The sequence below is a fragment of the Equus caballus genome, unplaced genomic scaffold (assembly GCF_041296265.1).
Source record: "Equus caballus isolate H_3958 breed thoroughbred unplaced genomic scaffold, TB-T2T haplotype1-0000019, whole genome shotgun sequence".
In the NCBI taxonomy this organism is placed as follows: Eukaryota; Metazoa; Chordata; class Mammalia; order Perissodactyla; family Equidae; genus Equus; species Equus caballus.
The window spans coordinates 4,971,935-4,987,423 of NW_027222392.1; positions in this window are offsets into that span (position 1 = coordinate 4,971,935).

Below are 15,489 nucleotides of genomic sequence, written 5' to 3' on the forward strand. Positions count from 1 at the left end.
CGGCAGGTAATTCTGGAGTGTCCGCCAAGTGGTTTTGGCGTACCCGGCAGATGATTTTGGCATGTCCGGCAGGTGTTTCTTGCGAGTCAAGCAGGAGGTTCCGTCATGCTCGGCAGGTGGTTCAGGCCGATCTGGCAGGTGGTTTCGGTCTGTTCGGGGTGTGGTTCCGGCATCTCAGGCACATGGTTCTGGCATGTCTGAGAGGTGGTTCCGGCCGGCCCGACACGTGTTTCCGGAGTGTCCGCCAAGTGGTTCTGGCATAGCTGGCAGGTGATGTTGGCGTGACCGGCAGGTTGTTCCAGCCAGCCCGGCAGGTGATTCCGAATTGTTCACCAACTGATTGTGGCGTAGCCGGCAGGTGATTTTGGCGTGTCCGGCAGGTGGCTGTGGCGAGTCGAGCAGGTGGTTCCGGCGTGCTCGGCAGGTGCTTCTGGTGTCATTGGCATGTGGTTCTGGCATGTCTGAGAGGTGGTTCAGGCATGCCCGGCAGGTGATTCCGGAGTGTTCGCCAAATGGTTCTGGTGTAGCCGGCAGGTGATTTTGCATGTCCCGCGGTGGTTCCGGCAACTTGAACCGGTGGTTCCGCAGTGTCCAGCATGTGGTTCCGGTGTGTCCGGCAGGTGGTTCTTGGGTGTCCGGCATGAGGTTCTGGCACGTCCGAGAGGTTGTGTCGGCATGCACTTCATGTGATTCCCGCTTGTCCGCCAAGTTGTTCTGGTGTAGCGGGCCGGTGATTTTGGCGTGTCCGGCAGGTGGGACCGGTGAGTCAAGCAGGTGGTTCCTGCAAGTGTTTCCAGTGGTTCCGGTCTGTCCAGAAGGTGGTTCTGGTCTGTCCGGCAGGTGGTTCCGGTCTGTCCTAGAGGTGGTTGTGGAGTGTCTGACGAGTGGTTGTGGTGTATCCGGCAGGTGATTTTACCGTGTCCAGCAGGTGGTTCTGGGGAGTGGATAAGGTGGTTCCGGCATACTCGGCAGGTGGTACCGGCATGTCTGGAACATGATTCTGGTAAGTCTGAGAGTTGGTTCCGGCAAGCCCGACAGGTGATTCTGGAGTGTCCGGGATGTGGTTCTTGCACCTCTGAGAGGTGGTTCCGTCATGCCCGACAGGTGATTCCGGAGTGTCCGCCGAGTGGTTCTGGCGTAGTGGCAGGTGATTTTGGCGTGTCCGGCAGGTGGTTCTGTGGAGTGCATCAGGAACTTCCGGAATTCTCCGCAGGTGCTTCCGCCGTCTCCGACATGTGGTTGTGGCACCTCTGAGAGGTGGTTCCAGCATGCCCGGCAGGTGATTCCAGAGTGTCTGCCTAGTGGTTTGGCGTAGCCGGCAGGTGATTTTGGCGTGTCCGGCTGGTGGTTCTGGCGAGTCAGGCAGGTGGTGCCGGCGTGTCCGGCAGGTGGATCCGGTCTGTCCTGGAGGTGGTTCCGGAGTGTCTGCCGAGTGGTTCTGGCGTAGCCAGCAGGTGTTTCTGGTGTGTCCGGCAGGTGGCTCTGGAGAGTCAAGCAGGTGCTTCCAGCGTGCTCGGCAGGTGATTCCGGTGCCATTGACATGTGGTTCTGGCATGTCTGAGAGGTGGTTCCGGCATGCCTGGCAGGTGATTCTGGAGTGATCGCCAAGTGGTTCTGGTGTAGCCGGCAGGTGATTTTGCATGTCCGGCAGTGGTTCCGGCGAGTCGAGCCGGTGGATCCGGCGTGTCCGGCAGGTGATTCTGGTCTCTCCTGGAGGTGTTTCCGGAGTGTCTGCCAAGTGGTTCTGGCATACCTGGCAGGTGATTTTGGCGTGTCCGGCAGGGGGTTCTGGCGAGTAGAGCAGGTGGTTCCGGCATGCTCGGCAGGTCCTTCCGGTGTCATTGGCATGTGGTTCTGGCATGTCTGAGAGGTGGTTCCGGCATGCCCGGCAGGTGATTCCGGAGTGTTCGCCAAGTGCTTCTGGCATAGCCGGCAGGTGATTTTGGTGTGTCAGGTAGGTGGTTCCGGCGAGTGGAGCAGGTGGTTCCGGCGTGCTTGGCAGGTGGTTCAGGCGGTCTGGAAGGTGGTTTCGGTCTGTTCAGGGTGTGGTTCCGGCATCTCAGGCACATGGTTCTGGCACGTCTGAGAGGTGGTTCCGGCAGGCCCGACAGGTGTTTCCGGAGTGTCCGCCAAGTGTTTCTGGCGTAGCTGGCAGGTGATGTTGGCGTGACCGGCAGGTGGTTCCAGCAATCCCGGCAGGTGATTCCGACGTGTTCACCAACTGGTTGTGGCGTAGCTGGCAGGTGATTTTGGCATGTCCGGCATGTGGTTCTGGGGAGTCGTGCAGGTGGTTCCGGTATGCCCGGCAGGTGATTACGGAGTGTCCGCCAAGTGATTCTGGCGTAGCCGGCAGGTTACTTTGGCGTGTCCAGCATGTGGTTCTTTGGAGTGGATCATGAACTTCAGGCATTTTCGGCAGGTGCTTACGCCATGTCCGGCATGTGTTTGTGGCACCTCTGAGAGGTGGTTCCAGCATGCGCGGCAGGTGATTACGGAGTGTCCGCCAAGTTGTTCTGGCGTAGCTGGCAGGTGATGTTGGTGTGACCGGCAGGTGGTTCCGGAAATCTCAGCAGGCGGTTCAGTCAAGTTTGGTAGGTCTTTGCAGTCTGTCCATGACGTGGTTCTGGCATGCCTGCAAGGTGATTCTGGAGTGTCCACCAAGGGGTTTGGGCTTAGCCGGCATATGATTTTGGCTTGTCACGCAGGTGGTTCCGTCATGTCCAGCAGGTGGTTCCAGCGAGTTCGGCAGGTGCTTCCGGTCTCTCCGGCACGTGGCTGCGGCACATTTGAGAGATGGTTCCGGCATGCCCAGCAGGTGATCCCGGCGTCTCCGGCAGGTGGTTCTGGCACCTCTGAGAGGTGGTTCTGGCATGCCCGGCAGGTGATTCCGGAGTGTCTGCCGAGTGGTTGTGGCGTAGCCGGCAGGTGATTTTGGCGTGTCCGGCAGGTGGTGCTGGCGAGTCAAGCAGGTGGTGCCGGTGTGTCCGGCAGGTGGTTCCGGTCTGTCCTGGAGGTGGTTACGGAGTGTCTGCTGAGTGGTTCTGGCGTAGCCGGCAGGTGTTTCTGGTGTGTCCGGCAGGTGGCTCTGGTGAGTCGAGCAGGTGGTTCCGGCGTGCTCGGCAGGTGGTTCAGGCAGGTCTGGCAGCTGGTTTCCTCTGTTGGGGTGTGGTTCCGGCATCTCAGGCACATGGTTCTGGCACGTCTGAGAGGTGCTTCCGCCCGGCCCGACAGGTGTTTCCGCAGTGTCCGCCAAGTGGTTCTGGCGTAGCTGACGGGTGATTTTGCATGTCCAGCGGTGGTTCCGGCGAGTCGAGCCGGTGGTTCCGGCGTGTCCGGCAGGTGGTTCCGGTGTGTCCGGCAGGTTGTTCTGGGGTGTCCGGCACGAGGTTCTGGCACGTCTGAGACGTTGTGTCGGCATGCCCTTCACGTGATTCCGGCATGTCCGCCAAGTGGTTCTGGTGTAGCGGGCAGGTGATTTTGGCGTGTCCGGCAGGTTGCTCCGGCGAGTGTTTCCTGTGGTTCCGGTCTGTACGGGAGATGGTTCCGGCCTGGCCCTCACGTGCTTCTGGCACTTCTGAGAGGTTGTGCTCGCATGCCCAGCAGGTGATCCTGGGGTGTCCGCCACGTGGTTCTGGCATACCCGGCAGGTGATTTTGGTGTGTCCGCCAGGGGGTTCTGGCGAGTCGAGCAGGTCATTCCGGCATGCTCGGCAGGTCCTTCCAGTGTCATTGGCATGTGGTTCTGGAATGTCTGAGAGGTGGTTCCGGCATGCCCGGCAGGTGATTCCGGAGTGTTCGCCAAGTGGTTCTGGCATAGCCGGCAGGTGATTTTGGCGTGTCAGGTAGGTGGTTCCGGCGAGTCGAGCAAGTGGTACCGGCGTGCTCGGCAGGTGGTTCAGGCGGGTGTGGCAGATGGTTTCGGTCTGTTCAGGGTTTGGTTCCGGCATCTCAGGCACATGGTTCTGGCACGTCTGAGAGGTGGTTCCGGCCGGGCCGACAGGTGTTTCTGGAGTGTCCGCCAAGTGGTTCTGCCGTAGCTGGCAGGTGATGTTGGGGTGACCGGCAGGTTGTTCCAGCAAGCCCGGCAGGTGATTCCGAATTGTGCACCAACTGGTTGTGGCATAGCCGGCAGGAGATTTTGGCGTGTCCGTCAGGCGGTTCTGTGGAGTGGAGGAGGAACTTCAGGCATTCTCGGCAGGTGCTTCCGCCGTCTCTGGCATGTGTTTGTGGCACCTCTGAGAGGTGGTTCCAGCATGCCCAGCAGGTGATTCCGGAGTGTCCGACAAGTGGTTGTGGCGTAGCCGGCTGGTGATTTTGGCGTGTCCGGCACGTGGTTCTGCCGAGTCAAGCAGGTGGTCCCGGCGTGTCCAGTAGGTGGTTCCTGTATGTCCTGGAGTTGGTTGCGGAGTGCTCCGCAGGTCCTTCCGGTGTCATTGGCATGTGGTTCTGGCATGTCTGAGAGGTGGTTCCAGCGTGTCTGGCATGTGCTTCTGGTAAGTCTCAGAGGTGGTTCCGGCATGCCTGGCCGGTGATCCCGGAGATTCCTCCAAGTGATTCTGTCATAACCAGCAGGTGATTTTGGCATGTTCGGCTGGTGGTTCCAGCCTGGTCGGCAGGTGGTTCAGGCATGTCCGGCATTTGGTTCCGGCACGTCTGAAACATGGTTCCAGCATGCCCACCAGGTGATCCCGGAGAGTCCGACAAGTGGTTCTGGCGTAGCAGGCAGGTGATTTTGGCGTGTCCGGTAGGTGCTTCTGGCGAGTGAAGCTGGTGATTCTGGCATGCTCGGCTGGTGGTTCAGTCGGGTCCGGCAGGTCATTTCTGTCTCTCCGTGAGGTGGTTCTGGCGTGTCTGGTACGTGGTTGCGGCACATCTGAGAGTTGGCTCCGCCATGCCCAGCAGGTGATTGCAGAGAGTCTGCCAAGTGGTACTGGCATGGCCGGCATGTGATTTGGGCGTGTCTGGCAGGTGGTTCTGGGGAGTGGATCAGGTGCTTCCGGTGTACTAGGCATGTGGTTCTGGCCTTTCTGGCACATGATTCTGGCACGTTTGAGACGTTGTCCCGGCATGCCCTTCACGTGATTCCGGCTTGTCCCCCAAGTGGTTCTGGTGTAGCGGGCAGGTGATTTTGGCATGTCTGGCAGTTGTTTCTGTCGAGTCGAGCAGGTGGCTCCAGCATGCTCGGCAGGTGCTTGCGGCATCTCCGGCATGTGGTTCTGGTGTGTCTGAGAGCTGGTTCCCGCATGTCCGGCAGATGATTCCCGAGTGTAGGCCAAGTGGTTCTGGCATACCCGGCAGGTGATTTTGGCGTGTCAGGTCGGTGGTTCTGGCGAGTCGATCAGGTCATTCCGGCGTGCTCGGCAGGTGGTTCAGGTGGGTCTGGCAGGTGGTTTCCGTCTCTTCGGGGTGTGGTTCCGGCATCTCATGCACATGGTTCTGGCTCGTCTGAGATGTTATTCCGGCCGGCCCGACAGGTGTTTCCGCAGTGTCCGCCAAGCGGTTCTGGCGTAGTTGGCAGATGATTTTGGCATGTCCGTCAGGCGGGACCGGTGAATCAAGCAGGTGGTTCCGGCGAGTGTTTCCTGTGGTTCCGGTCTGTCCGGGAGATGGTTCCAGCCTGTCCAGCACGTGCTTCTGGCACTTCTGAGACGTTGTGCTGGCATGCCCGGCAGGTGATACTGGAGTATCCGCCAAGTGGTTCTGGCATAGCCGGCACGTGATTTTGGCGTGTACTGCAGGCGGTTCTGTGGAGTGGATCAGGTGGTTCTGGCATACTCGGCAGGTGGTACCGGCGTGTCCGGAACATGTCTCTGGCAAGTCTGAGAGGTGGTTCCGGCGTGACCAACAGGTGATTCCGGAGTGTGCACCACGTGGTTCTGGCCTACCCAGCAGGTGATTTTGGCGTGTCCAGCAGGTGTTTCTTGCGAGTCGAGCAGGTGGCTCAGGCATGCTCAGCAGGTGCTTCCGGCATCTACGGCACGTGGTTCTGGTGTGTCTGAGAGCTGGTTCTGGCATGACCGGCAGATGATTCTGAGTGTCCAACAAGTGGTTCTGGCATAGCCGGCAAGTGATTTTGGCGTGTCAGGCAGGTGGTTCTGGCGAGTCGAGCAGGTGGTTCCGGCGTGCTCGGCAGGTGGTTCAGGCGGGTCTGGCAGGTGGTTTCGGTCTGTTCGGGGTGTGGTTCCGGCATCTCAGGCACATGGTTCTGGCACGTCTGAGAGGTGGTTCCGGCTGGCACAATAGGTGTTTCTGGAGTGTCCGTCAAGTGGTTCTGGTGTAGCTGGCAGGTGATTTTGGTGTGTCCAGCAGGTGTTCCTGGGGAGTGGATCAGGTGGTTTCGGCATACTGGGCATGTGGTACCGGCGTGTCCGCAACATGGTTCTGGCAAGTCTGAGAGGTGGTTCCGGAATGCCCGACAGGTGATTCCAGAGTGTTCGCCAAGTGGTTCTGGCATAGCCGGCAGGTGATTTTGCATGTCTGGCGGTGGTTCCGGAGAGTCGAGCCAGTGGTTCCGGCATGTCCGGCAGGTGGTTCCGGTCTGTCCCAGAGGTGGTTGCGGAGTGTCTGACGAGTGGTTCTGGCGTAGCCGGCAGGTGATTTTGGCGTGTCCAGCAAGTGGTTCTTGGGAGTGGATAAGGTGGTTCCAGCATACTCGGCAGGTGGTACCGGCATGTCCGGAACATGGTTCTGGCAAGTCTGAGAGGTGGTTCCAGGATGCCCGACAGGTGATTCCGGAGTGTCCAGTATGTGGTTCTGGCACCTCTGAGAGGTGGTTCCGGCATGCCCGACAGGTGACTCCAGAGTGTCCGCCGAGTGGTTCTGGTGTACCTGGCAGGTGATTTTGGCGTGTCCGGCAGGTGGCTGTGGCGAGTCGAGCAGGTGGTTCCGGCGTGCTCGGCAGGTGCTTCTGGTGTCATTGGCATGTGGTTCTGGCATGTCTGAGAGGTGTTTCCAGCATGCCCGGCAGGTGATTCTGGAGTGTTTGCCAAATGGTTCTTTCGTAGCCGGCAGGTGATTTTGCATGTCCCACGGTGGTTCCGGCGACTTGAGCCGGTGGTTCCGGCGTGTCCGGCTGGTTGTTCTGGGTGTCCGGCACGAGGTTCTGGCACATCTGAGAGGTTGTGTCGGCATGCGCTTCACGTGATTCCAGCTTGTCCGCCAAGTGGTTCTGGGGTAGCCGGCACGTGATTTTGGTGTGTCCGTCTGGTGGTTCTGTGGAGTGGATCATGAACTTCAGGCATTCTCGTCAGGTGCTTACGCCGTCTCCGGCATGTGTTTGTGGCACTTCTGAGAGGTGGTTCCTGCATGCCCGGCAGGTGATTCCGGAGTGTCCGCCAAGAGATTCTGGTGTAGCTGGCAGGTGATGTTGGCGTGACTGGCAGGTGGTTCCGGCAAGCTCGGCAGATGGTTCAGTCAGGTTCGGTAGGTGTTTGCAGTCTGTCCCTGATGTGGTTGTGGGATGACCGCAAGGTGATTCTGGAGTGTCCACCAAGTGGTTTGGGCGTAGCCGACATACGATTTTGCCCTGTCACGTAGGTGGTTCCGGCATGTCCAGCAGGTGGTTCCGGCGAGTTCGGCAGGTGCTTCCGGTCTCTCTGGCACGTGGTTGTGGCATGTTTGAGAGATGGTTCCGGCATGCCCAGCAGGTGATTCCGGAGTCTCCGGCATGTGGTTTGGCACCTCTGAGAGGTGGTTCCAGCATTCCTGGCTGGTGATTTTGGCGTGTCAGGTAGGTGGTTCCAGCTAGTCGAGCAGGTGGTTCCGGCGTGCTCGGCAGGTGGTTCAGGCGGGACTGGCAGGTGGTTTCGGTCTGTTGGGGTGTGGTTCCGGCAGCTCAGGCACATGGTTCTGGAACATCTGAGAGGTCGTTCCGGCCGGCCCGACATGTGTTTCCAGAGTGTCCGCCAAGTGGTTCTTGCGGAGCTGAGAGGTGATGTGGGCGTGACCGGCAGGTGGTTCCAGCCAGCCCTGCAGGTGATTCCGAAGTTTCCACCAACTGGTTGTGGCGTAGCCGGCAAGTGATTTTCGCATGTCCGGCAGGTGGTTCTGGGGATTCGTGCAGGTGGTTCCGCCCGGCCTGACAGATGTTTCCAGAGTGTCTGCCAATTGGTTCTGGCGTAGCTGGCAGGTGATTTTGGCGGGTCCAGCAGGTATTTCTGGGGAGTGGATCAAGTGGTTCCGGCATACTGGGCATGTGGTACCGGCCTGCCTGCAACATGGTTCTGGCAAGTCTGAGAGGTGGTTCCGGCATGCCCGACAGGTGATTCCGCAGTGTTCGCCAAGTGGTTCCGACGTGTCCGGCAGGTGGTACCGGTGTGTCTGGCAGGTGGTTCTGTGGTGTCCGCCACAAGGCTCTGGCACTTCTGAGAGGTTGTGTTGCCATGCCCTTCACGTGATTCCGGCTTGTCCCCCAAGTGGTTCTGCTGTAGCGGGCAGGTGATATTGGCGTGTCCGGCAGGTGGGACCGGTGAGTCAAGCAGGTTGCTCCGGCGAGTGTTTCCTTTGGTTCCGGTCTGTCCGGGAGATGGTTCCGGCCTGTCCAGCACATGCTTCTGGCACTTCTCGGAGGCTGTGCTGGCATGCCCGGCAGGTGATTCTGGAGTGTCCGCCAAGTGGTTCTGGCGTAGCCGGCCGGTGATTTTGGAGTGTCTGGCAGGTGGTTCTGTGGAATGGATCAGGAACTTCCGGCATTCTCGGCAGGTGCTTCCGCCGTCTCCGGCATGTGGTCGTGGCACCTCTGAGAGGTGGTTCCAGCATGCCCGGCAGGTGATTCCCGAGTGTCCGACAAGTCGTTGTGGCATAGCCGGCAGGTGATTTTGGCGTGTCTGGCAGATGGTTCTGGCGAGTCAAAAAGGTGGTCCCGGCGTGTCAGGCAGGTGGTTCCGGTCTATCTTGGAGATGGTTCCGGAGTGTCTGCTGAGTGGTTCTGGCGTAGCCGGCAGGTGATTTTGGCATGCAAAGCAGGTGGTTCTGCAGAGTGTATCAGGTGGTTCCGGCATACTCGGCAGGTGGTACCGGCGTGTCCAGAACATTGTTCTGGCAAGTCTGAGAGGTGGTTCTGGCATGCCCGAAAGGTGATCCTGGAGTGTCCGCCAAGTGGTTCTGGCGTACCCGGCATGTGATTTTGGCGTGTCCAGCAGGGGGTTCTGGCGAGTAGAGCAGGTGGTTCCGGCGTGCTCGGCAGGTCCTTCCGGTGTCATTGGCATGTGTTTCTGGCATGTCTGAGAGGTGGTTCCGGCATGCCCGGCTGGTGATTCCAGAGTGTTCCCCAAGTGGTTCTGGCATAGCCGGCAGGTGATTTTGGCGTGTCAGGTAGGTGGTTCCGGCGAGTCGTGCAGGTGGTTCCAGCGTGCTCGGCAGGTGGTTTAGGCGGGTGTGGCTGGTGGCTTCGGTCTGTTCGGGGTGAGGTTCCGACATCTCAGGCACATGGTTCTGGCACGTCTGAGAGGTGGTTCCGGCGGGCTCGACAGGTGTTTCTGGAGTGTCCGCCAAGTGGTTCTTGCGGAGCTGACAGGTGATGTGGGCGTGACCGGCAGGTGGTTCCAGCCAGCCCGGCAGGTGATTCCGAAGTGTCCACCAACTGGTTGTGGCGTACCCGAGAAGTGATTTTCGCATGTCCGGCAGGTGGTTCTGGGGAGTCGTGCAGGTGTTTCCGGCCGGCCCGACGGGTGTTTCCGGAGTGTCCGCCAATTGGTTGTGGCATAGCTGGCAGGTGATTTTGCGTGTCCGGCAGTGGTTCCGGCGAGTCGAGCCGGTGGTTCCGGCGTGTCCGGCAGATGGTTCCAGTGTGTCCTGCAGGTGGTTCTGGGGTGTCCAGCACGAGGTTCTGGCACGTCTGAGAGGTTGTGTCGGCATGCCCTTCACGTGATTCTGGCTTGTCCGCCAAGTGGTTCTGGTGTAGCAGGCAGGTGATTTTGGCGTGTCCGGCTGGTGGTTCTGTGGAGTGGATGAGGAACTTCCGGCATTCTCGGCAGGTGCTTCCGGCATCTCCGGCATGTGATTGTGGCACCTCTGAGAGGTGGTTCCAGCATGCCCGGCAGGTGATTCCGGAGTGTCTGACAAGTGATTGTGGCGTAGCCGGCTGGTGATTTTGGCGTGTCTGGCAGGTGGTTCTGGTGAGTCAAGCAGGTGGTCCTGGCGTGTCCGGCAGGGGGTTCCGGTCTGTCCTGGAGGTGGTTCCGGAGTGTCTGCCGAGTGTTTCTGGCGTAGCCGGAAGGTGATTTTGGCGTATCCAGCAGATGGTTCTGGGGAGTGGATCAGGTGGTTCCGGCATACTCGGCAGGTGGTTCCGGCGTGTCCGGCACATGGTTCTGGCACGTCTGAGATGTGGTTCCAGCATGCCTGGCTGGTGATCCCGGAGAGTCCTACAAGTGGTTCTGGCGTAACCCGTGGGTGTTTCTGGTGTGTCAGGCAGGTGGCTCTGGTGAGTCCAGCAGGTCGTTCCAGCGTGCTCGGCACGTGGTTCAGGCAGGTCCAGCAGGTATTTGCAGTCTGTCCATGAAGTGGTTCCGGCATGCCCGCAAGGTGATTCTGGAGTGTCCACCAATTGGTTTTGGCGTAGCCGGCATATGATTTTGGCCTGTCAGGCAGGTGGTTCCGGCATGTCCAGCAGATGGTTCTGGTGAGCTCGGCAGGTGCTTGCGGTCTCTCCGGCATGTGCTTGTGGCACATCTGAGAGATGGTTCCGGCATGCCCGGCAGGTGATTCCGGAGTCTCCGGCATGTGGTTCTGGCACCTCTGAGAGGTGGTTCCGGCAGGCCCGGCAGGTGATTCCGGAGTGTCTGCCGAGTGGTCCTGGCGTAGCCAGCAGGTGATTTTAGCGTGTCCTGCAGGTGGTTCTGGTGAGTGGATCAGGTGGTTCCGGCATACTTGGAATGTTGTACCGGCGTGTCCAGAACATGGTGCTGGCAAGTCTGAGAGGTGGTTCCGGCATGCCGGACAGGTGATTCCGGAGTGTCCGCCAAGTGGTTCTGGCATACCCGGCAGGTGATTTTGGCATGTCCGGCAGGTGTTTCTGGTGAGTTGAGCAGGTGTCTCCGGCAAGCTCGGTGGGTGCTTCTGGCGTCCCCGGCACGTGGTTCTGGTGTGTCTGCGAGCTGGTTCCGGCATGTCCAGCAGATGATTCCGGAGTGTCCGCCAAGTGGTTCTAGCGTACCCGGCAGGTGGTTTTGGCATTTCAGGTAGGTGGTTCCAGCGAGTCCAGCAGGTGGTTCCAGCGTGCTAGGCACATCGTTCAAGCAGGTCTGGCAGGTGGTTCCGTCTGTTCGGGGTGTGCTTCCGGCATCTCATGCACATGGTTCTGGCACTTCTGAGATTTGGTTCCGGCCGGCCAGACAGGTGTTTCTGCAGTGTCCACCACGTGGTTCTGGCGTAGTTGGCAGTTGATTTTGGCATGACCGGCAGGTGGTTCCAGCAAGCCCGGCAGGTGATTGGGAAGTGTTCACCAACTGGTTGTGGCGTAGCCGGCAGGTGATTTTTGCGTGTCCGGCAGGTGGTTCTGGCGAGTCGAGCAGGCGGTTCTGGCGTGCTCGGCAGGTGCTTCCGGCATCTCCGGCACGTGTTTCTGGCACATGTGACAGGTGGTTCCGGCATGCCCGGCAGGTGATTCCGTAGTGTCCGACATGTGGTTCTGGCACTTCTGAGAGGTGGTTCCGGCATGCCCTGCAGGTGATTCTAGAGTGTCTGGTAAGTGGTTCTGGCATTTCTGGCTGGTGCTTTTGGCGTGTCCAGCAGGTGGCTCCAGCGAGTCGACTAGGTTGTTCCGGCGTGCTCAGCAGGTCGTTCAGGCGGTTCCAGCATGTGGTTCCGGTCTGTCCTGTAGGTCGTTCCGGCCTGTCCAGCACGTGCTTCCAGCACGTCTGATAGGTGGTTCTGGCATGCGCGGTAGGTGATTCCGGACTGTCTGCCAGGTGGTTCCTGTATAGACAGCTGTTGAGTGTGGCCGGTCCGGCAGGTGGTACCGGTGAGTCGAGCAGGTGGCTCCGGCGTGTCTGGCAGGTGGTTCCGTTCTGCCCGATAGTTTGTTCCGGCATGTCTGGCACGTGCTTCTGGCACGTCTGAGAGATGGTTCTTGCATGCCAGGCAGGTGATACCGGAGTGTCGGGTAAGTGGTTCTGGTGTAGCCCCAGTTCATTTTGGCATGTCTGGCACATGGTTCCTGCAAGTAGAGCAGGTGGTTCCCGCGTGCTCGGCAGCTGGTTCTGGCATGTCTGGCAGGTGGGTCCGGTCTGTCTGGTAGGTGTTTCCGGTGCGTCCGGCACCTGCTTCCAGCATGTCTGAGAGGTGATTCCGGCATGCGAGGCAGGTGATTCCTGAGTGTCCGCCAGGTGGTTCTGGCGTACGCAGCAGGTAATTTTGGTGTGTCCGGCAGGTGTTTCTTGCGAGTCGAGCAGGTTGCTCCGGCATGCTCGGCAGGTGCTTCCGGCATCTCTGGCACATGGTTATGGTGTGTCTGAGAGCTGGTTCCGGCATGTCTAGCAGATGATTCCGGAGTGTCCGCCAAGTGGTTCTGGCATAGCCGGCAGGTGATTTTGGCATGTCAGGTAGGTGGTTCCGGCAAGTCGAGCAGGTGGATCCGGCATGCTCGGCAGGTGGTTCCAGTCTGTCTGGTAGGTGTTTCTGGCGTGTCCGGAACGTGCTTCTGGCATGTCTGAGAGGTGGTTCCGGCATGCGCGGCAGGTGATTTTGGCGTGTCCGGCAGGTGTTTCTGGCGAATCGAGCAGGTTGCTGCGGCATGCTAGGCAGGTGCTTCCGGCGTCTCCGGCACGTGGTTCTGGTGTGTCCGAGAGCTGGTTCCGGCATGTCCGGCAGTTGATCCCGGAGAGTCCTCCACGTTGTTCTGGCATAGCCCGCAGGTGATTTTGGCATGTCTGGCAGGTGGTTCCGGCGTGCTTGGCAGGTGGTTCAGGCATGTCCGGCAGGTGGTGCCCGTCTGTCCGGGAGGTGGTTCCAGCGTGTAAGGCACATGGTTCTGGCACGTAGGAGAAGTGGTTCTGGCATGCCCAGCATGTGATTCCAGAGAGTCTGCCAAGTGGTTCTGGCATAACCGGCAGGTGATTTTGGCGTGTCCAACAAGTGGTTCAGGCGAGTTGAGCAGGTGGTTCCATCTGCGCGGGAGGTGCTTCCGGTGTCTTTGGCACATGGTTTGGCCTGTCTGAGAGGTGGTTCCGGCATGCCCGGCAGGTGATTCCGGAGTATCCAACAAGTGGTTCTGGCGTAGCCGGCTGGTGATTTGGGCGTGTTGGGCTGGTGCTTCCAGCAAGTCGAGCTTGTGGTTCTGGCGGGCTCAGCAGGTGGTTCAGGCGTTTTTGGCAGGTGGTTCCAGTCTTTCCTATAGGTGTTTTCGGCGTGTCCCGCACATGGTTCTGCCATGTCTGAGAGTTGGCTCTGGCATGCCCGGCAGGGGATCCCAGACTGTCCGCAACGTGGTTCTGGCGTAGCTGGCAGGTGATTTTGGCACGTCCAGCAGGTGGTTCCGGTGATTCGAGCAGGTGGTCCCGGCGAGCTGGGCTGGTCGTTCACGTGTGTCTGGCAGGTTGTTCCTGTGTGTCCGGGACGTGGTTCCGGGGGGTACAGCAGGTGGTTCTGGCCTGTCCTGCAGGTGGTTCTGGGGTGTCCGCCAAGTAGTTTGGCATAGCCGGCAGGTGATTTTGTCGTGTCCGGCAGGTGATGTTGGCGTGTCCGGCAGGTGTTTCTGGCGAGCTGTTCAGGTGGTTCCAGCGTTCTCAGCAGGTGATTCTGGCATTTCCTGCAGGTGGTTTCGGCCTGTCCAGCAGTGAGTTACTGCGTGTGCCACACGTGGTTCTAGTACGTCTGAGAGGTGGTTCCCGCATGCCCAGCAGGTGATTCCAGACTGTCCGCCACGTGGTTCTGGCACATCGGAGAGGTGCTTCCGCCATGCCTGGAAGGTGATTCTGGAGTGTCCACCAAGTGGTTTTGGCATAGCTGGCACGTGATTTTGGCGTGTCAGGCAGGTGGTGCTGGCGTGTCCAGCAGGTGGTTCCGGCGAGCTCGGCAGGTGCCTCCTGTCTCTCCGGCACGTGGTTGTGGCACGTCAGAGGGGTGGTTGTGGCATGACCGGCAGGTGATTCCGGAGTCTGCGGCATGTGGTTCTGGCACGTCTGAGAGGTTGTTCCAGCATGCCCGGCAGGTGATTCCGGAGTCTGCGGCATGTGGATCCTGGCACGTCTGAGAGCTGGTTCCGGCGTGCCCTGCAGGTGATTCCAGAGTGTCTGGCAAGTGCTTCTGTCATAGCCGGCTGGTGATTTTGGCGTGTCCAGCAGGTGGCTCCAGCGAGTCGAGCAGGTTTTTTCGGCGTGCTCAGCAGGTGGTTCAGGCGGGTCCGGCAGGTGGTTCCGGTCTGTCCAGTAGGTGGTTCCGGTGTGTCCAGCATGTGCTTCAGGCACGTCTGATAGGTGGTTCCGGCATGCCCGGCGGGTGATTCCATAGAGTCCTCCACGTGGTTCTGGCCTAGCCGGCAGGTGATTCTGGTGTCTCCGGCAGTTGGTCCCGGCGAGTCGAGTAGGAGGTTCCGGCGTGCTCAGAAGGTGCATCCGGTGTCTGTTTCACGTGGTTCTGGCACGTCTGAGAGGTAGTTCCGGAATGCCCAACAGGTGATTCCGGAGTGTCCGGCAAGTGATTCTGGCATACCAGGAGGTGTTTTTGGTGTGTCCGGCGGGTGGTTCCGACGTGTCCAGCAGGTTTTCCGGCGTGCTCAGCAGGTGGTTCAGGCAGGTCCGGCAGGTGTTTGCAGTCTGTCCATAACGTGGTTCCAGCATGCTCGGAAGGTGATTCTGGAGTGTCCACCAAGTAGTTTTGGCATCGCCGGAACGTGATTTTGGCATGTCAGGCAGGTGCTTCCGGTCTCTCCAGCATGTGGTTGTGGCACGTCTCACAGGTGGTTCCGGCATGCCCAGCAGGTGATTCCGTAGTGTCCGACATGTGGTTCTGGCACTTCTGAGAGGTGGTTCTGGCACGCCCTGCAGGTGATTCCAGAGTGTCCAACAAGTGGTTCTGGCGCAGCCCGCAGGTGATTTTGGCGTGTCCGTTAGGGGGTCCTGCGAGTCAAGCCGGTGGTTCCGGCATGCTCGGCTCTTGGTTCAGGGGTGTCCTGCAGGTGGTTCCAGTCTGTCCAGGACATGGTTCCTGCGTGTCCGGCACGTGGTTCTGGTATGTCTGAGATGTGGTTCCGGCATGGCTGGCAGGTGATTTCGGAGTATCTGCCATGTTGTTCTGGCATAGCCAGCAGGTGATTATGGCGTGTCCGGCACATGGTTCCAACGAGTTGAGCAGGTTATTCCGGTGTGCTCGGCATGTGCTTCTGGTGTTTTTGGGGGGTGGTTCCGGCGTGTCAGGAATGTGGTTGCGGCAAGTTTGAGAGGTGGTTCCTGCATGCCCGCAGGAGATTCCAGAGTGTCCACCAAGTGGTTCTGGTGGAGCCGGTAGGTGATTTTGGCATGTCCAGCAGGTGGGTCCTGCGTGTCGAGCAGGT